Raw genomic sequence first — 22,935 nt, 5'->3', positions numbered from 1 at the left:
GGGTTAAATGGCCTCTTTCAGCATTGTAGGGGTTCTATGATTCTATGATTGACCACCTTCTCACAATCCCCATCCACGCTCTATATCCTGCAATCAACATCTTGCAACACCCCTCCAGCTGAGCTGACTCTGCAATGCACGATCAGAATCTCACCCATTTAATCTTGCCTTATGCAGGCTAAGTTTACTTTATGGGATTCTAGGTATCATTGATTTGGCACTGTGTAACCAAAGCCTGTCGAACTTTATAGCAATTGTGAAGGTGGAGTCTAGTAGTCTTTTTTCTAAATACAGTATATATATAAATATACATATATATATATATTTCTTATCTTTTTCTATATGTTCAATTTAATTCAATGTGGGTACAAAATGTAAACACCCATATGATTTTTAATTTAGAAGAGCATTACGTTAAATGAGAGCAAATATAGCCTGGAAATTACTGTAAGCAATTTTTAGCTCACTTGCATCAAAGTTCAATCTTTGTTATTTTAATGGAGGCTTTGACAGAATTTATTTTTAGGTTTATATTCTAAACCATATTATGAATCTTCCGGGGTATCCATTGTCCAATTCTTATTATGCGTTCTATTCGATCGGCATGTAACATTTGTTTCATGCATACTCTTCTGCCATAGCTTGGGTTTTTCAAACCCATAATTTCTGATTTGCCATTTTCAGAGGATGAAAAGACAATTTAGCTGTGATCCTGCAAAAAGAGATGAGACCTTTCTCAGTATGTAATTACACGCTGAGTGCTATTCATTCCCACTGTAACATGGCATTGCTCCAGTGTTAATCATAGGTCAGCATTGTGTTTTTCATCATATTCCAAATGTGCAGGGCCCGATATCCATTGTCTTATTATCTGTGCACTCTTTTTTCCATTCACTGTTTTTGTTTGAAGTTGCTAAGTTTAATTTTTCCTCCTTTCATCGGAAGTACACCAATTAATTGAACTATTGGCACTATCCATTATGGATTTAGACCTGTGCTGCTTCTATTGTGGCATTTGTACTAAAATAAAGGAGGCAACTAACGTGTTTGCAAGAGGATCAGCACTTTCTAACAACTATTGCTCAAATACTATAATTTCTAAACTACAGCAGCAGCTTGGAGATTATTGTTATCTTGTCTCTTGAAAAACCTAAATATTCAATAATAGACATAACCAAATATAATTTATATATAATTTTACTGATCAATTTTTGATAGATTAAATGCTGCAACAAATTAGTATGATGGTGGCTTGTTTTAACTGTCCGGTTTGGTGGTTTTAACTGGATAGGAATTGAATGGTTATCTATCTTTAAAATAAGATCTGGAATTTTTTGCTGCCATTTTTACACATCCTCCATTTTACAGTATGATAATAATAAGGGAATGCATGCATTTATAAATGCCAAAATATTTCAGTCTACACAGGTCTCACTTATACCTCGCTCGTGGATTCTTAACTCTCAGTATGTAAACACACAGTTTTAATCATTGCAACAAGCTGATCTCATGTGTGATTATTTTCAATTTTATGGGAATATCAACTTAAAAGAGTTGGCTAATGAGGTAATAGATGCGCTGGTGTTACTGTTCCAAAATTCGCTAGATTCTGGCAAGGTTCCTTCAGACTAGAAAGTAACGAATATAACCCTTCTTTTTAAGAAGGGAGAGAGGCAGAAAATAGGAAACTATACATCAGTTAGCTTGTTGTGGGGCAGGTGTGAGAATCAATCATGAGGGAAGTTATAGCTGGGCACTTAGAAAAACTAAAGGTAATTGGGAAGAGTTGGCATGGTTTTGTGAATGGGAAATCATGCTTAACCATTTTGTTATAAGTTTTTGACGGCATAACATGTGCTGTGGATAAAGGAGAACCTGTAGATGCACTGTCCTTGTATTTCTAGAAGGCATTTGATAATTTTCCACACCCTGACAATGCCCACTGGACACCCTGGCACTGCCCACCGGGTACCAGGCAGTGCCAATGGGGATGGAGCTAGAGAGGGGGTCGGGGCTGGCCATGGGGGGCTGGTGATTAGAGCTGGCCTTGGGAATTGGAGGGGTGGTTGGCTAGGCCAGTGATTGGGGAGGGGAGGTCAGGTAGCCCAGCGTTCAGGGCGGGGTGGGTCGGAGAGGCCAGCCATCAGGGGGTTGTCAAGAACAAGGGGGGTCAGGGTGCGGGGAGGGGGGGGGGTCGGTGATAACATCAGGGAGGCTAGCGATTGGGAGGCTGGTAATGAGGGGGACCAGTGCGCATGCGCTGATCTCCCAACTGACAGATCGACGCATGCGCAGTGGCCCACTCACTTATGCTACCGGCCTCTCGGGCGGGATGAGGCCCACTTTCCAGTGTGAATCTTTTTCAGGCATTCTGTGATGCACAGAGTGCGGAAATTCATGAAACTAAGTACACCTAAAAAATGGGCAGGAAATTCTCCCGTTTTCCCACCATTGGGCACTTAGATTTTTATTTAGGAAAATCCTGGCCAATTTCTCGAAACAGTTAATTCACTTGTTTCGAAAGAGAGAGCGAGAAAGGGGGAGAGAGCATTTTAGCATTTCTCTTCTGCTGAAGTCTTGCAAAAATCTCTTCAGGATCTGCAGCCTGCCCTGTAATACCTCAGCCGGTGTGTATTTTCAAGGGGTTTTGAGTAGATCTGTCTGTGATAGTCATTGCGTCAATATCCAGCACTTTGCATTGTGATACCTCAGTGATGAGTTTCAATAGAACTGTAAATTACTGGAAACGCCCCTCTCTGCACACTCCTTTGGGGGTGTCTTGTTTGCTTTTCTCACCTTCACCTGGGAAGATGACCTTGCATTTTTAAATAGTTTGTTCGATCTCATTTCAAGTTACAAAATTTCCAATCAGTTCGTGAGATTTCCAGTCATATTTTCAAAAAGAAAGAGGTGTAACTTCTTGACAGCAGCACCTTCCAAAACTGTGAACTCTACCACCTAGAAGGACAAGGACAGGAGACACATGGGAGCACCACAATTTGCACCACCTCCAAGCCACACATCATCCTGATTTGGAACTATGGGTGGGATTTTACGGCTTCGCCCATCCCAAAACTGTAAAATCCCACTCGAAGTCAATGGACCTTCCTATTGTCCGCCCCTCGCCTGCTCCGATTCCCGTGGCGGGTGGGGCGGTACAATTCCGGCCTATATCTTCATTTCTTCACTATCGTTGGGTCAAAATCCTGGAACTTCCTTCCTAGGAGCACCAAAGGTGTACTTACACCCCATGGAATGCAGCAGTTCCAGAGGTAGCTCACCTTCTCAAGCGCAATTAGGGATGGGTAATACATACTGGCCTAGCCAGCAACTTCCATATCCCATGAAAGAATAAAAAGAAGACAGCACTGTCTGCTAATGGAACACCACAAATACAATCCCTTACCCATTTTGAACTGGTCCTTCTGGATGCCATAAGCTTGGAAGCAATGTGAGTAATTTGATACACTGCAGTTTAAACAGATGACAACAATACATGCTCCATTATAATTCCTGTTTAATAAGCAATGAACAAGCAAAAAAAAAATTGACATTGGATCGGTATATTTTCAAGCATTAGGAATGATTTAAGAGATTGGCAAAAGTTAATGCTGATTCAGTTAATAGCGCCTCTTAAAATCTTTACCACTTAACTGCATGTGTGAGCACTCTAATATACACAACAAACTAAATCCAAGTGTCTCACTCATAAAAAAGGAACCTGTATCATGACCTCAGGTCATTCCAAGGCACTTTACAGATTTGTGTGTGTTTTCAGACTTTAAAGCTTTCACAATAAATATCCTTGCTGCCATAGACACTTTGGATCTTTGTCAAGACTGCTTCTCCCTTTCATTAATAATGCTATCAAGACTCCTCTTTAAGATGTGGCTGCCCAGCTGGATTTCCTATCCTCAGCTAGAGTGATGCCATCAGCTTTCTGATTTGATCTAAATGAATCACAACCAGAAAAGTAGCATGAACCCCATGCCAACTGCTTCATGCAGCTGCCGCACATATCCTGACCACTTCCTTCCTGATTATTCTGATTTAGATCATTGGCACAATTTTCATAGTACCAGTGTGGGCTTTTCCAAACTGGGGTCTCCAGCACAGTTAAAGAACTGGTTTCAATGTTTTCCTCCAACATACCTCGACTATGCGATGAAGCTAACATTGCTTGGCATGCCCCTTCAGAAGACCCTTCCCACGGCACAGTTAATCCAAAGGTGAATCTAGGAAGGATACTGCTGCAAGTGTGAGAACGATCTACCATTTGGCAGTAGTGGGTGTATCCTGGATTGTTTACAGAGTCAGGGCTGGCAACCTTACCATCATGGGACTGTGAGCGTCACCTGTGGTGCATTACTAGGGCTCATCTAACCAGGCTGACTGGAAATTCCAGCACCCGTTTGTTGTATTCGCCAGGATTCTCAGCCTGTGTTCTAATCCCCTCAACCCTGGTCCTGACTGAGCCGAAGTAACAGATGTTTAAGTTAATTTGTTAGTATCACAAGTAAGCTTACGTTGCAATGGAGTTACTGTGAAAATCCCCTAGTTGCCACACTCCGGCGCCCCTTTGGATACCCTGAGGGAGAATTTAGCATGGCCAATGCACATAACCAGCACATCTTTCGGACTGTGGGAGGAAACCGGTGCACCTGGAGGAAACCCACGCAAACACGGGGAGAACATGCAAACTCTGCACAGTGACCCAAGCCGGGAATCCCAAGTTCCTGACGCTCTGAGGCAGCAGTGCTAACAACTGTGCCACCATAAAACCCCTAAGGTGAGGAATCCCAGCAACTGCTTTTACCTCCTTGCTCTTATTTGCCTTTGTAAGGGGAACAGAGGCTCCGCTCATACGACCAGACATGGAATGGCGAGAACCAGTTCAGATTGCAGCTCTGTCAGAGATCGAACATAAGACTTGCATTTCCCCAGAAGAAACTCTGGAATCATGATCCTATATTTGGCAACTTTCTTTTCCATTGACCATGCATTATGAGATAATCAGGATTGACTTTTACAGTTGATGACATTTTGACACTTGCTTTCAGAGCTCAAACATAGGGAATGCCCATTTGAAAGGAGGGCTTGTGGTACTATTGGAAAGGCACTCTGCATAAATGACCACCTTTATGAGAGGAATTCACTGGAAAATGCCAGAAAAAAAACTGGAGGGAAAAGTATTGTTTCTTCATATGAGATGGGTTTTGGGAAAATTTAAAATAATAAATCAAATGAATAAAAGATTGTAGTATATCTGATAGGACACAGCTGTGACTTAGATTTAAGTTCTCGTCACCACACTACCGGAAGGATGTTGATGCACTGGAAAGGGTGCGGAAGAGATTGACCAGGATGTTGCCTGGATATAGAAATCATAGAAACCCTACAGTACAGAAAGAGGCCATTCGGCCCATCGAGTCTGCACCGACCTCAATCCCACCCAGGCCCTACCCCCATATCCCTACATATTTTACCCGCTAATCCCTCTAATCTACGCATCCCAGGACACTAAGGGGCAATTTTAGCATGGCCAATCAACCTAACCCGCACATCTTTGGACTGTGGGAGGAAACCGGAGCACCCGGAGGAAACCCACGCAGACACGAGGAGAATGTGCAAACTCCACGCAGACAGTGACCCAAGCCGGGAATCGAACCCAGGTTCCTGGAGCTGTGAAGCAGCAGTGCTAACCACTGTGCTACCGTGCCGCCCTGGACTTTGAAGAAAGGTTGAACAAACTTAGACTGTTTTAATTGGAGGATGAGGGGGGACCTGATAGAGGTTTACAAGATTATGACAGGTTTGGATAGTGTGGATAGTCAGAGTCTTTTTCCCAGGGTCGAAGGATCAATTACTCGGGGGCATCGGTTGAGAGTGAGGGGGGGAAAGTTTAAAAGAGATGTAAGGGGCAAGTTTTTCACACAGAGGGTGGTGAATGCCTGGAACGTGGAGGTGGTGGTGGAAGCAGTTTCTATAGCAATGTTCCCTGAGGCATGAATAGATACATGAATAGGCAGGGAATAGAGGGAAATTGACCACATAGAGGCAAAAAAATATTAGAGAGGCATCTGTATTGGCACAGAGTTGGTGAGCCAAAGGGCCTGTTTCTGTGCTGTACTGTTCTTTGTTCTACTCGGAAAATTGAAATGAGAGCCTTTACTCCCTGAGAGCTCTTAACCACTGTAATTGTTGTGTCTGGAGAAATAAATCCAAGTTAATTCCGCTTCCTTGGCATAGAAAACAATAAATTAGGCAACAGATGTTCTCCATATCAGACTCAGACTCTCTGTTTTCCTGCTAACTGAAATCACAATCTAAAGTAATTTTGCAATGAAACAGTTAATACGCGTTCAATCCTATTGCCAGGTCTCCAAATTATTACAAAAATATTTTCTGACGATACCCATTTTGATTTGACATATACAACCATTAAATGTATTTATAACTTCTGTATCTTTCTGAATATTATAAAACATGGTAGAGATTGCACTTCTTTGATTTATTTTTGTCACATATATTAGTACACAGTGACAAGTATTGCGTGCTATACAGATAAAGCATACTGTACATAGAGAAGGAGAGAGTGCAGAATGTAGCATTACAGTTATAGAAAGGGTATAGAGAAAGATCAACTTAATGCAAGGTAGGTCCATTCAAAAGTCTGATGGCAGCAGCGAAGAAGCTGTTCTTGAGTCAGTTGGTATGAATCCTCAGAATTTTGTATCTTTTTCCGAATGGAAGAAGGTAGAAGAGAGTATGGCTGGGGTGCGTAGAGTCCTTAATTATGCTGGCTGCTTTTCTGAGACAGTGGGAAGTATAGACAGTGTCAATGGATGGGAGGCTGGTTTGAGCGATGGACTGGGCTTCATTCACAACCCTTTGTAGTTTCTTGTGGTCTTGGACAAAACAGGAGCCATACCAAGCTGTGATACAACCAGAAAGAATGCTTTCTATAGTGCAGCTGTAAAAGTTGGTGAGAGTCGTAGCGGACATGCCAAATTTCCTTAGTCTCCTGAGAAAGTAGGGGCATTGGTGGGCTTTCTTAACTATAGCATCGGCATTGAGGGACCAGGACTGGTTGTTGGTGATCTGGACACCTAAAAACTTGAAGCTCTCAATCATTTCTACTTCATCCCCATTGATGTAGACAGGGGCATGTCCTCCACTACGCTTCCTGAAGTCAATGACTATCTCCTTTGTTTTCTTGACATTGAGAGAGAGGTTTTGTCTTCGCACCAGTTCACCAGATTCTCTATCTCTTTCCTGTACTCTGTCTCGTCATTGTTTGAGATCTGACCCACTATGATGGTGCTATCAGCAAACATGAAAATTGAATTGGAGGGGAATTTGGCCACACAGTCACAGGTATATAAAGAGTATAGTAAGGGGCTGAGGGCTCAGCCTTGTGGGACACCAGTGTTGAGAATGATCATGGAGGAGGTGTTGTTGCCTCTCCTTACTGATTGTGGTCTGTGCTTTAGGAAGTTCAGGATCCAGTCGCAGAGGGAGAAACCACGGAGTTTGGAGATGAGCTTCGTTAGAATATTGGTGTTGAAAGCTGAGCTGTAGTCAATAAATAGGAGTCTGACATAGGTGGTAATAGGTGGAGTCTGCACAGATGGTAATTATTTTTATTTTCCATCAGAAAGAAAATGAAGAGAGGAAAGTGTGACTGATCAGGGTGGGAAAGTGCTAAGCCATGCATCCCATTAATTGAGCAAAACTCCATGTTGCATCTGGCAAAAATATTGGGAAAATGTCACAAGTAACTTGAGTACTAATCGTGAAATGAAAGAAGAATATCCACTGGCATTTTGTTGATTTACCTTGTCTCAAATTGAGACACCTTTTAGAATCCTGCAAGTAATCATCCTCAGGATCAACTCTACATTGCTGAGAGAGCAAACTTCCTTTTAAAAATCAGTAATGGCACAGGCTGAATGTGGAAAGGGGGTAACTCAGGCTTCACATGTCAGGTTTGCAAAAAAAAGGTCCAACTCATTGGCTCCTATGTTGAAATCGTAAATGACAATAGGTTTTGAGATTTCTTGAAATGCAATTCCAGTAATGGATGCTGCCCATTGACGCTTCCAGCACTGTCCCAGTCAGGGTGTGTTGATCCAGTGTGAAGGCTTACTGTTAGCATTGAATTGAATTGATTTATTGTCACATAGAATCCATAGAATAGAATCCATACAGTGCAGAAGGAGGCCATTTGGCCCATTGAGCCTGCACCAACAACGATCCCACCCAGGCCCTATCCCTGTAACTCCACTGCATTTATCCTACTTGTCCCCCTGACACTAAGGGTCAATTTAGCATGGCCAATCCACCTAACCTGCACATCTTTGGACTGTGGGAGGAAACCAGAGCATCTGGAGGAAACTCACGCAGACACAGGGAGAATTTGCAGACTCCGCTCAGACAGTGACCCAAGCCGGGAATTGAACCCAGGAACCTGGCGCTGTGAGGCAGCAGTGCTAACCACTGTGCCACCGTGCTGTCCCAAAAAATTTTAATGAACCAAAATTTTTCTAAAGCCTCTAAATTTTGCCCGAACTATTAGTGCTCTATAATCATAAAACCCATAGAATATTTATTGGAATACAGTGAAAAGTATTGTTTCTTGTGAGCTATACAGACAAAACATACCGTTCATAGAGTACATAGGGGAGAAGGAAAGGATAGGGTGCAGAATGGGTCCCACCCAGTGCCCACATGCGCAGAACCTGTCACCTCATTTGGTAGGAGCTGCGTGGGGAGGGATTGTAAGGCTTCCAGACAACCCCAGTCATGTTCCCCTCAGCTTCCTGAGCAAAGGGGGTTGAAAAAAATATGAAAACGCTTATTAGTTTCAGGGGTTCAGGCTAGTTCATAGGTCCACCAGAGGGTTCCTTAACTGCCCTGATGGAAACTGATCTCCCTCACCTCACTTGGTGTACCATTCCCACTGAGCCACCAGAGCAGGGACTCCCAGTGTCAGGAGCTTTCATTCCTGTCTACTCCCTCCTTGCTGCTTTGTGCCTGGTAAGGTACAAACATAAATTCTGTCTCTTACAAGGCAGCTGAAAGCACTCAGGTATGGGCGGGAGATGGCTACCATTTCAATCTCTAGCTTCCATAATGTTAAGAGACTGGCAGAACTCTCACAGGTGTTCAACAAAATGCAAAATATTCACTTAATACCTCTTGGCCTTTATTTAGTTGCTCCAAAGCACTTTATGGCTGTGGGACGGGTCAATGTGGAACATGACGGTTCCACGACAACTTTGCTCCCAAGGAGTGACCACCCCCCGCCAAGGTATTATCCAGCCCCATGCTTCTATTTATAAAGTTCAGGATCCCATATGTTTTCACGAACTGCCTTGTTAACCTGATCTGCCACCTTCAAAGATTTGTACACAAATATCCTTAGGTCTCCTTCTTCTTGCACCTCCTTTAAAATTGCACCATTAGGCCTGCATCGTCTCCCTTTAATCCTCCCAAAATGTTCCACCTCACAATTTTCTGTGTTGAATTTCAAGCTGTTATGAGCTGCAGCTGGGCTCTCTCAGTCTGGACGTACATTAAGCCTCACAGGATTTCCATACCAGTGAGTAGATGCAACAGCATCGTGACTGTATTGTGTTGCATTGTGGAGTTTGGTTGGCAGGCAGAGAAGGTTATTCCATTCAATACACCCCTGACAAATAAAGGTCCTCTTTGCAGCTGCGTCGGAGCAGACAGAGTTCCCTTGAGCCCATCACAGGAAAGTCTACAGGGATTATGAGACTAAGTGGCAGTTTTGTTTTGTAGCTACAGCACCCAGAAATCAGAACAGGATCCTGTTTCTATAATATAAGGCTGAAGAATAGTGCCGTTGAAATTTACGAACAAACGATTTATATTCCTGTCTTTGCTATTTTAACTCATGCTGCAACCTATTTGCTTTAACTGGCTGATTCTTTGAATAAAATAGTGGATAGAGTGCGATGAACATCTTTGTCTACTATACCCAGTTAAACTACTTACTGTAAAGCAATACTGTCAAGATGTTCCTCAGTATGGAAATTCTATATGACTTTGTGCACATTGTTCTATGGTCATAAATCTGTGATGTATATGAATTACTAATTCCCTGTCATCTGAAATAATCATACCATTAAAAACTCTCGTTGATACATAAACTGTAGATGTGCGGATTAAGCCTTTGTTCCTGATTATTAACAAAGGAAATTTCAAGGCTAGATGTTTTTTTGCCGAACATCCGTCTCTTTGGAAACCCGACTGCTGCCTATGTATAGAGTTACTGATTTCATCATCCAGTTTAGCAATAAGGCCATGTAGAGAAACAGCTTGTTACAGTGACGGAGAATAAAAGGCAAGCTCCAGAGATCAATTTAGACTTTCCGATAATCCCCAGTTAGGTGCATCAGCCGAAAGGCCAACCAATTAACATTGCTTCAAAACAGTACCCCTATAGATGAAACTTAAAACTAACATGAAAACGTTTGCTGATTGTTGCATTATTAGCTAGATTGGTCAGTTTGTGATCTATTGGCAGTCCTATCAAATTTCCATGGAACTCTGCTTATCCAATAGATTTTGCATTATAGGTGTTTAATTTCAACAGAAGTGATCTCTTTTCTGCACATTCGCTCAGTGAATGTGTTAATGAACTGGGCTTGGTTTTCTTGGACTGCCTCGCAGCAGTGAAAGTTAAAGAAACAGGGGCCCGTGTGGCCTCACTTATTGCTGCCACCTGCTAAGCCGTTTTATAGGCAAGAAGTGGCTTCCCTGTGGGTCTGTATAACCCTTGTTTGCACTACTATGTAACTCAGGTCCCACACCATAGGTGCTCCAACAGTGAGCTTTTTAACTGCTTGCTTGTGTAAACTGGGTGCATCTTTTAAAAAGGACGCTTCCCTTGAACTTGCTTGAAAATTGACTTGCCTCAGTTTCATTCTGCAACATTTGTCACGGTGATTTCTGCCGACCTGCTGTTCTGTTCTCTTTTGCAGCAGACCGGAGAAATGCTGCAAGTAGAATTTCCAACTGTGATTAAATGTATTCCTGGAGGTTTCATCACATGGGGCGGTGCGGTGGTTAGCACAGCTGCCTCAGGGACCTGGGTTCAATTCCGACCTTGGTTGACTGTCTGTGTGCTGTCTGCATGTTCTCCCCATGTCTGCGTGGGTTTCCTCTGGGTGCTCTGGTTTCCTCCCACAGTGCAAAGGTTAGGTAGATTGGTCACGATAAATTGCCCCTTAGTGTCAGGGGGACAAGAAAGGTAAATATGTGGGGATAGGGCCTGGGTGGGATTATTCTCAGTGACGGCTTGAAGGGCCTAATGGCCACCGTCTGAACTGTAGGGATTTTATGATTCTATGACTTTCCCCCATGATCCAACCATGAGTCAGCAAACGCGTCAATTCCTGTGACACCCTGCCTACCCACACCAATTGGGAAGCAAAAAAACTTATTACCCAATTGGATGATGTTTGACCATCAGCCAAAACAAACTTATTTTCTTTTACCCTTTTTCAGTATTTTTATACATCGTTAAAGAGAAATGTTCAAAGAAAATGATGAAAAAAAAAGCTTTTAAAGTCCCGATGATTTTTCTCCATCGTTGTCCTGGCGGTTGGTCCTCAATGGTTTTATGAATATATATTCCTAAATAAACTCTATGCCAGCATCCCTAATCCATGAAAGCGAATCCATTGTTTTTCATATGCAGTGAAATAGCTATTGTCAAGTCTCGGGGATAGGAGAACTGAATAAGCAAGATGACATTGTGGTAACAAGGTGAGATTTAATGACCCATCATCCTATCCTCTCTTGTTGTTCAGGCAATGTCAGAAAAAGATATTGAATCTGGTCTTAGTCTCTATATCACCCAACCACTCTCCCTACAAGTGCACCCATCTCTGTTCCCCTCAGTTCCAACAAAGATTGCTATCACCTGCAGATGGAAGGTTAGTTATCAAGGATTTTAATTAGGGTGTTATCATGATGATGGAGAAAAACCCCCCACAAAATTATGCCTGAAATATTGAACTTTATAAAGAACCTGAGTTTTATATTTTAAAATGAACACACCTAAAAAGAGGGCAGACAAATTACTTTTTTAAGCATCCAGGGATTGATTACCGTCTTTGGTAAAGTCAGAGAGACATAATGGTAATCTCATCTCAAAAGATCCTGTTTATAATGCCTAAACAGAGTAGTGGATTCCATTTTCCACTTGGAATATCCAAGAGCTAGCTGAATGCACGGTCCGGTGTCTGTCTGCGTTTGCTTTGTGAAGATAAGCGGCTGTAAGTTTTTACACACTGAGAGTGTGATACGGTAATAGAAGCAGCTGGCAGTGCCACTACAAAATAGCCATTTTTTGCGGTATATCTCAAATCTCCCTTTCTGATGGAGGAAGTAGTCCAGCCAGCAAAGAGATTGTAGTTGGAAAGAGCACGGAAATTTCTCTGCCAAACCACAGAACTATCGAGTCGATAAACCAACTATTCGCCTGCAGAAGTCAACTCTACTGGAATCACATCGTAATGGCCGCACACTTCATCATCTATTCCTCATGAGTCAAGGACTGTTTCGTATACCTTTTTATTTATATTTACTTACTATTGGAGTCAATTCTCACTTGTAACCAGTATGAATGTATATGCGTGTGTTTTACCATTTTTCTCCTTACATTTTTAGTAGTTACTAAACTTACACTATCATTAACTCAACAAAGCCTGGTTACATTGGTTCTATTTTAAACATAACTATTGGGCCTGGAAAAAGTACCCACAGGGAAGGGAACCTTGTTAGATTCTTAGATTATTAGCATTGCTGCCTCATAGCACCAGGGATCCGGGTTTGGTTCCGGCATGGATCACTGTCTGTGCGGAGTCTGCACGTTTCTCCCTGTCTGCGTAGGTTTCCTCTGGGTGCTCCAGTTTCCTTCCACAGTCCGAAAGATGTGCTGGTTAGGTGCTTTGGCCATACTAAATTCTCCCTCAGTGTACCCAAACAGGCACCAGAGTGTGGCGACCGGGGGATTTTCACAGTAACTTCATTGTAGTGTTAATGTAAGCCTATTTGTGACACTAATAAATAGACTTTAAAAACTTAGACTTAAAACTTAAACTTAAAACTTAGATTAAGCCTTGTTGCCACCAGCAGAGGGGGTTGAATAAATTTGGAGCTAGCCTTTCCTCCTCACCCAAGTTTATAACAATTTGGGAGTATCCCAGCCGGTTGGTAACAGATCGAGTGGCCTCACCCGGATCAACAAAATTGGGGAACCTCAACTGGGGGTGATCGTATCAACATATAAAAATAGTTATTCATCTATATTGTTAAACACAATTCTGAGGCAGATCAATGGAATTTCAAGGTATTGGCAAACTAAATTGTTTGCTGCAACCCTTATTCTCGGCTAACAGGACTATAACAGACCAATTTGCTAAAAATAAGTTTGACTTATTCTAAGGGCCTTCACCTCTCTAATCTTATTTGACTTTTAGAACCCTAGCTATCTCAAAGTAAGCAGGGCACTGAATGCTTAGCAAAAAGAGTCCAAGTTAGGAAACACAGAGCAGCAAATTTAATTTCCCCTTCAATTTACTTTCAATACTTATATGCAAAAGTATCAGTTAAGTGATGATACTTTGTTTTAAGATTTTAGTTTGCTTCATCCATAATTATTTAAAATATTGTATTAATCAAGTTAGTTTGAATGGTAAATAGTCCATGAGAAACCAACACCATAAAGTGCTCAGTTCATTCCCAGTTTCACAATGTTTTGCCACAAGCATCAAATTTTGTGATCAGCAGTTATCTATTTGACTCAAAAGAAATTGTATTGGTTAGGGATCGTGAAATTGGACCATGCCTTGCCCATTTTGCAGGTACAAAGCAGAGGCAAATGTCCAATTTTGTGAGGCTGTGTTCTGAAGGGCACCTCATAATGGGTTTTAGATGGAGATACAGAGAAATGTTTTCTGTCAGCGGACTGAGAGTCTGTGGAACTCTCATTCCCATTCAGCAGTAAAGGACGAGTCATTGAATAGTTTGAAGGCAGAGTTTGATAGGTTCTTGACTGACAAAGGAGTCAAAAGGATATCACATGTAGGCAGAAAAGTGACGTTGAGGCCACAATCAGATCACCATGATCTTATTGAATGATGTAGCAGGCTGGAGGGATTAAATGATCTACTCTTGCTCCTAATTCGGATGTTCATGTGTGAAATATATCTAACAGTATATTGGCTTGGACAAAATTTAGGCCTCCTTGCTGGTCACCTGAAACAGGCAATAGGCCCTGGGCTTCTGCCAGTTGGAAGCTTGACTTTTCTTTAATGACCCCTGCCTCTCTAAAATTGGTCTGAAATTGAGAGGAACATATGCACCGAGCATGCTCTGGTAGGTTTTTCTGATTCTTCTTGAACACTGACCAAAGTTCTTAAAAGGACCATTGCAAAAGGAAAATGCTGAATGCTGGAAATATGAAATAAAAACATAATAGTCATAGTTGGCAATAGTCATCTGGTCTGCCAGCATCTGCGGAGAGTAAAAGAGTTAATGTTTCAGGCTGTGATCGATCATCAGTTGCATTGAGAACTCTATTTTTAAATGAATTATCAAAATGATTTTACATTCTTACAGAAATATGAATGCTTTGTACTTTTTTAAAATCAATTTCATTCAACCTAAATTATTAATTTTATCTTTGCCATTCTTTGCAAAATCCAGAGTAACAAAACCCAAATATATTTTCAATGTATTATTCTGATCTTACTTCATAGTTACACTTTGGATCTCAGCAACAAGTACCATTGTCTCGGGTTTGTTTTGCTCAAAGGAACAAGAAGCACTACTGAGTTGAATTACTGGTTGCATAGTAAAAGAATAGTTACCTCAATGCTGACCCACACATTTTTGACTGGCGATATGTGACTGATGCATTGCACCACCATGTGGTAGGACGCTGCTTTGTACACACTTACTGGCACACTTATGTTCACAAATCGTCATCTGCCTAATGGACAAAGACTCAATTTGCAATGGGACACTTCGCAAATGGTGCAGAGAGAATTAAAACATAAATAAATAAAGTTTAAAAATGAAATAAAAAATGGGAAATAAGAAATGTAACCTCAAAGTTAAGTAATTAATTATATTGGATGAATTTGTTACAAATAAAATAAAATACCCACATTAGAAAATTAACTTGGATTTTCCTCTTCTGACTGATTTTGGGGCTTTATTGAGATGGCAGGGTGGCGATAGGGTTATGCCAGATTCCTACCTGCCTTTTCACCATTGTGGCAGAGGAATTGCCAATCAAAAATTGAAAAACACATTCAAATGAGATGGCAATAATGTCGTGCCTCTTTTCTACTTTCAGGCATTTCCATCTCATTTAGACTCAGAGATCATCATGACAAGGGTTGCTAAGACACAGGGGAATTAATTGAAGTTAATTTGAAGAGATAAGCAGAGATATTTAAAAGCTTTGTAGAATTGTTATTTCTTATGATCCCAGTTAGAACCATAGAACCATAGAAAATTACAGCTCAGAAACAGGCCTTTTGGCCCTTCTTGTCTGTGCCGAACCATTTTATGCCTAGTCCCACTGACCTGCACTTGGACCATATCCCTCCACACCCCTCTCATCCATGAACCCGTCCAAGTTTTTCTTAAATGTTAAAAGTGACCCCGCATTTACCACTTTATCTGGCAGCTCATTCCACACTCCCACCACTCTCTGCGTGAAGAAGCCCCCCCTAATATTCCCTTTAAACTTTTCTCCTTTCACCCTTAACCCATGCCCTCTGGTTTTTTTCTCCCCTAGCCTCAGCGGAAAAAGCCTGCTTGCATTCACTCTATCTATACCCATCAAAATCTTATACACCTCTATCAAATCTCCCCTCAATCTTCTACGCTCCAGGGAATAAAGTCCCAACCTATTCAATCTCTCTCTGTAACTCAGCTTCTCAAGTCCCGGCAACATCCTTGTGAACCTTCTCTGCACTCTTTCAATCTTATTTACATCCTTCCTGTAACTAGGTGACCAAAACTGTACACAGTTGCGTTACTACCGGATGGGAAGATTCCAGAATAGAACCCGAGCTCAAAGAATCATAAGATTTACTTTTTGTTAGAAAAAATGGAGGAACAGAGTCAAAATTTACTAATTAGTTTTAACAGCCAGAGAAGAACTTTTATTAAACAATACTCCTTTACTTCCACCCTTAGCTTCTCAAATGCATAGTTTTCAAAAATAAGATCCCACTGTGAACCAAATGGCCGATGCTATTCAACCAATTTCCCATGGATTTCTCTCACAATCCCTTAGATGATTGTCACCTGAGTGCTTCCAAACTCCACTCCCAAAAAGTCAAACTTTAAAATAATCTTTTAAACAATGCTCTCCATTGACTGTTTTCATTATGAATCCACTCCAGGTTTTTCAACTATTCAATCAAGCAAAGCTTCCTCTCCACTTTTTAACAAAGAATCCAGCACCAGGTTTTCTACCTCTCTTTTCAGGTTTCTTTTGTTTTAAATTATTTTAGACAAACTCAGGTGCTCAGTCCCCAACATAATACTATTGTTTAAAACACTGGAAAACCTCACAACTTCTTCAGGTATGTGACTTGTCTGTAGTCAGCCTCATCAGCTTTTCTCTTCCCAGGTCTGACTTTAACTTCCATAAACAATATCCCTTTTCCCTCTTTGTTTCTTTAACTACAGACTTCTTGGAAACTTCTTTTCATTTCTCTAGTTTCCTTAATTATCTGTTCTTTAAGTTTCCTGCACTTGTTTTCTCAACCATTACTCAATGGTATGGCTTTTCATCTGGTAAATTTGAGAGAGATGTTCCCTCTCTAGCCTTCTAAAACCAACTGCTGATGAATTCATTTAAAATCACACTCAAAAAGCATTCCTACCCTAAAGGTACCCCTGGCTGCTAAGCAACAACTATATATTTCTCCCCAGCTTGTTTACTTTTGACACCATAACACGCTCTAAGCACAATAGAAGCAGTTTTACTTCAAACCAAAAACACCCAGATGCAAACAGCTTTGTTTAGCATGAATCAAACTATAGCTTTACCTTTCCTTACACAGCAACACTAAATTAAACTCAATTAAAAGTATACCTTATTTTTAATATTTAACAATACTACCTCTGTTTTCCTGACATTCTCCACTGATCTTTTGCCTTCCACACAATTGAGCAATATCATTTATGAATTTCAGTGCCGGTGTGATGCCAGATACGTAGACCCTATGCTCTAATGATTGGTTGATTGAATAAAACAACATATTCCTTTGAACATGTACATACCCAATTTTTTCAAATGTCTCCAAACAGATTTCTTATAATTAATTGAAGATTCATCTCATCTATTTAAAATGCATGCCTCTCTGGGAAATGGGCATCTGAACAGAGAGTGAGTCCCTGTGTATGAATGTCTGTCACATAGAAACATAGAAAAACTACAGCACAAAACAGGCCCTTCGGCCCCACAAGTTGTGCTGAACATATCCCTACCTTTTAGGCCTACCTATAACCCTCCATCCTATTAAGTCCCATGTACTCATCCAGGAGTCTCATCAAGCAAGCATAAATCATGTACTCATCCAGGAGTCTCATCAAGCAAGCATAAATCATGTACTCATCCAGGAGTCACATCAAGCAAGCATAAATCATAGAGTCATAGAATCCCTACAGTACAGAAGGAGGCCATTCAGCCCATCGAGTCTGTACCGACCACAATCCCACCCTGGCCCTACACTCCCATAACACCACACATTTACCCTGCTAACCCCCCTGACATTAGGGTCAATTTAGCATAGCCAATCAACCTAACCCGCACATCTTTGGATTATGGGAGGAAACTGGAGCACCCGGAGGAAACCCACGCAGACACAGGGAGAATGTGCAAACTCCACACAGACAGTCTCCCGAGGCCGGAATTGAACCTGGGACGCTGGTGCTGTGAGGCAGCAGTGCTACCAATGTGCCACCGTGCTGCCCAAGTGGGGCACATTATGACTTGGACGAATTATCTTAAATTGGTGTTCATGTAGCTATTAGCGCACTAAGGATTGTTCAATAAATGCTTCCCAATCATGAAATTGCATTGAACAGTAAACATTTTGTTTTGGGTTTTGCAAGCATGATTAAGCATGGTCTGCACTCTGTCTATTACATGATGTGGAGATGCCGGTGTTGGACTGGGGTAGGCACAGTAAGAAGTCTCACAACACCAGCTTAAAGTCCAACAGATTTATTTGGCTGTACAAGCTTTCGGAGCGCTGTCCCACCTAACTCACCTGATGAAATGGCAGCATTCTGAAAACTTGTGCTATCAAATAAACCTGTTGGACTTTAACCTGATGTTGTGAGTTTAGTTACTGTCTATTACAAGCACACAATTTAAAATGAAATGAAAATAAAAAATGTAAACCCCCCCCCCCCCCCCCCCACTCCTCAGCATGGGGCACAATTGGTTTTCAATCACAAATAATAACTTAGCTTTAAAAAAAATTCAGGTTTTCCCATTTCCCAGAGGCACACGTTTCAAATTGGTGAGAAGAGTACTGTGGCTACAGCAAGGCCTACATTTGATCATCATATTTCCCGTTGGGAGATCAGGCGATGTGTGAATGTATTAAGGCCAGAGACCTAATTTCCTGATACTTAATCTCACCAGATAAATGGTGAACAAGCAGCCAAATGTTGGCCAAGCTAAAGAATGCTCAAACTTGTTATTTTGAAAACAAAACTGATGATTTTAAAAGGGGCAGGCACATCACTTGAAGAGTGATGCATTTACAACGAGAGCTGGTATGGGGAAGAAAGCAACTCAACTGATCAACATGTAGAATAAATTTCCAGCCAGGCACTGTGGCGCAGTGGCTAGCACTGATGCCTCACAGCGCCATGGACTCAGGTTCAATTCCAGCTTCAGGTCACTGTGTGGAGTTTGCACTTTCTCCCTGTGTCTCCATGGGCTTCCTTTGGGTGCTCCAGTTTCCTCTCACAGTCCAAAAATGTGCAGGTTAGGTTGATTGGCCATGCCAAATTGACCCTAGTGTCAGGGGGATTAGCAGGGTAAATGAGGGTTATGGGAATAGGGCCTGGGTTGGTACAGACTCAGTGGGCCGAATGACCTTCTTCTGTACTGTAGGGATTCTATGATTGATTCTACGTGGGTTTCTGCTGGGTGCTCTGGTTTCTTCAGTCCAAAGATGTGTGGGGTGGTTGATTACCTATGATAAATTGCCCCTTAGTGTCAGGGGGAGTAGCAGGATAAATACATGGGGTTATGGGGTTGGGATTGTTGTTGGTGCGGGCTGAATGGCCTCTTTCTGCACTGTAGGGATTCTAAGAGAATGGAGGCAAATCCCTGAATGCATTTAGGAAAAAAGAACTGGAGGGTGCACTGTGGGGATTTAGAGATCCGTCTAAAGGAATGGACTAATTAACACATCTTATACTCTGAATATTGACATGGTACCAATGGACAAACATCTGTTCGCGCCACTTGGATCTCCTGATGACAGTGAAGAATCATGGTGCAGCTACCAAGCAGCCTCCCACTCCATTTGCATTTCAGTTTGCAAAGGCCTGACCATAGATCAGCAGAATGCAGTGAGTGTCTCCCATTAAATCAGCCCAGCACTTGGCTCAGCAGCCCCACAGGGACCCACTGCACAAAAATGTATCAACCTTCTGACAGCAGCCACGCGCCGCGCGGCTCTCCCGCTCCTGATTGGCCGCTCGCTGAAGCCGCGTCACGGGGCGGGGCCAGGACCAACATCGGCTCTCAGGTTCGCCAATGTCGGCTGCTGCGCCTGCGCTTCTTGCGAGGGTGTCGAGCCGGCCGGCGGCGGGCGCCGGGCGCCGCGCCTGCGCTCTACGAGCAAAGGGGGGGTGGTGGGTGTGAGCGGGTGCCGCGCCTGCGCTCTGCGCTCTGCGGGCCGAGGAGAAACAGGAGCCGCCGGTGGGTGCCGCGCCTGCGCGCCTCGTGGGGGGGGGGGATCCGAAGCTCCTCCTCTTTTCCATAGAAAAGCTAGCGGGAGGCGCGCATGCGCGTGGACGGCGAAGTCACTCCGGTGGCGGTTTTTCCCTGTCGGTGGCTTCCCTTCCCCCCCCATCACTCTCCCCCGATGTTGGTCGTCGCCCTCGGGCCGTAGGTAGGGACTGTGGAAATCAGGACAACATATACACGCGCACACACACAAAAAAAAGGTAAAAGCGAAAATAAAAAGGAAACACCCCGGGGGGGGGAGGGAGGGAGCAGGAATGGCATCTTTCAGTTTAAAGTCAGGGGAACTCCTGCGGCTGGGCCCCGCTGCTCTCAGGAGCCGCATGTTTCTGGGGCTTTCTTTAGCTCGCCAACTGCGAGCATCATTTCAGCAGGGACACGGGGCAGGGGCACGGCTGGCTCCTGCAGCCTCCCGGCTCAACAAAAACATTTCTCCCTCGACCCACATCTTTCCTGGGAGAAAGGTACGGGGGCCAGGGTTGAGGCCTACAGCTGTTGATCTGTGGATGACAGATCCATAACTCATTCCTCCATGGCCATGAATTCCTTTGTTTTCACTATTTTATATGTGCCTGGTGGGTTTTGATTCTGTTTCTTTTAATTCCTTATTTTTCAACTTAAAATCTGCAGGGTGAATGTATTTTTCCTTTGTAAGAGGGCAGTGCAGCTGGGCAAACTTTCCCCCCCCCCTTCCCTCCCTAAAAATCACAATTGTTAAGGAAACGAATGATCAGATCTGTCAATTTGTTTTTTTTAAAAGCACTATTGCTTTATGAGGCCTGTTCTTGCCTGGTGCATTTTTGGCTGTAGAATTACTGTTTAATTCGAGAGGAAAGCACAGGAGCATTTTACAACATCCCCTGAAATGTGTAAGCAGTTTAAAATTAGAACAATATAGGTATAATATAAATGTTCTCTCAACCAAGACAGCTGATCAGCTTGATTTAGTGTCTCTTAAAAATATAAGTGCCAGGCAGGATTAGTTGATTCCATTTATTCTTAAATTTTCAACAATGTTGTATGGTTTTTAATTTTAGCTTGTAAAGTGATCTGCTTGAGGATAACATCAATGTTAGTTCCTTGCGGATTGTGCACTGACAGTTGGATTGTTTTTGATCTAATCAAATATGACTGATGTAAGAAGTACTTCCCTTATAATTGTTATACAAACAACAGGAATTCTATTTACTTTTTAGCACACAGGAATGTTGTACAGTAAATTTGGTCAAAGCAAGTCTTCCGAGTAGATGACAAATTCATAAATAACCAAATGGTGTTATTTATTTTAATCTCAAACTGAGCTATTCTGTAAAATTATGGCAATTGGCAATTAAAATGATGGCAATCTGAATATGAACCCAAGTCATGGTGGCTGATTTTGGTCTTAACACAGCATGCATCAAAGTCACCAATACAATAAGCAACTTTGATCTTCACATCCGCGAGGTTCTGTGGCAGCAAAAGAGACTCACGGATGGTATGTTGCCTACCGGATGCCAAGGTCCGTGATGTCTCAGACCGTGTTTTCCAGATTCTGAAGGGGGAGGGGAAACAGTCACAAGTCGTGGTGCACATTGGTACCAATGACATAGGTAAGAGAAGGGACGGGGATTTAAAGCAGGAATTTCTGGAGCTGGGTTGGAAGCTGAGAGCCAAGACGAAACATGTGGTCATCTCTGGTACGTTGCCGGTACCACGTGATAGCGAGTTGAGGAACAGGGAGAGAGTGCAGTTAAATATGTGGTTGCAGGGATGGTGTAGGAGGGAGGGTTTCAGATACGTGGATAATTGGAACACGTTCTGGGGAAGGTGGGACCTGTACAAACAGGACGGGGTGCACCTGAACCAGAGGGGCACCAATATCCTCGGAGGGAAATTTGTTACGGCTCTTCAGGGGGGTTTAAACTAATTTGTCAGGGGAGTGGGAAAGGGAGTTGTAGTCCAGAAGTCAGTGAAGGTGGTGAGGTATTGGGGAAGGTATCAGGGTCAAGGGTGGGTACTGGTAGACAGGAAGGTGGGTTGAAGTGTGTCTACTTCAATGCAAGGAGCATCCGGAACAAGGTAGATGAACTTGGGGCGTGGATTGGTACTTGGGACTACGATGTTGTGGCCATTACGGAGACGTGGGTAGAACAAGGACAGGAATGGTTGTTGGACGTTCCGGGGTATAGATGTTTCAGTAAGTGTAGGGAAGCTGGTAAAAGAGGTGGAGGAGTGGCATTGTTAATCAAGGATAGTTTAACGGCTGCGGAAAGGCACTTCGTGGGGGATCTGCACACTGAGGTAATATGGGCTGAAGTTAGAAATAGGAAAGGAGCGGTCACGTTGCTAGGAGTTTACTATAGGCCCCCAAATAGTAATAGAGATGTGGAGGAAGAAATTGCTAAGCAGATTATGGATATGTGTGGGGGTCACAGGGTAGTTGTCATGGGGGACTTTAACTTTCCAAATATTGATTGGAACCTTTGTAGGTCAAATAGTTTGGATGGGGCAGTTTTTGTGCAGTGTGTGCGGGAGGGTTTCCTGACACAATATGTGGATGGGCCGACTAGAGGTGAGGCCACATTGGATTTGGTACTGGGAAATGAACCGGGCCAAGTGTTAGATTTGGTTGTGGGAGAGCAATTTGGAGATAGTGACCACAATTCGGTGTCTTTTGTTATTGCAATGGAGAGGGATAGGGCCGTACGGCAGGGCAAGGTTTACAATTGGGGGAGGGGTAATTATGATGCGATTAGGCAAGAATTAGGGGGCATAAGTTGGGAACAGAAACTGTCAGAGAAAGGAACTAATGAAAAGTGGAATTTTTTCAAGGAACAAATACTGGATGTCCTTGATAGGTATGTTCCTGTCAGGCAGGGAGGAAATGGCCGAGTGAG

At 42.8% G+C, this 22,935-nt stretch overlaps 1 protein-coding gene across 2 annotated transcripts in view; it reads left to right on the top strand.

The window, feature by feature from the left end:
• The first annotated feature begins 20,068 nt into the window (after positions 1 to 20,068).
• LOC144507954 (transcriptional regulator QRICH1-like) overlaps positions 20,069 to 22,935 on the top strand; it is a 43,459-nt gene continuing 40,592 nt past the window's right edge. The window contains exon 1 of one of the 2 annotated variants that reach the window (XM_078235553.1): positions 20,069 to 20,204. The gene's annotated coding sequence lies outside the window, so the exon portion shown is untranslated. Of the gene's footprint in view, positions 20,260 to 22,935 lie in introns of both variants that reach the window. The other variant, XM_078235552.1, reaches the window with a different exon arrangement.

Source organism: Mustelus asterias, chromosome 19, assembly GCF_964213995.1.
Source record: "Mustelus asterias chromosome 19, sMusAst1.hap1.1, whole genome shotgun sequence".
Classification (NCBI taxonomy): domain Eukaryota; kingdom Metazoa; phylum Chordata; class Chondrichthyes; order Carcharhiniformes; family Triakidae; genus Mustelus; species Mustelus asterias.
This window is presented reverse-complemented; position numbering and strand designations above follow the sequence as displayed.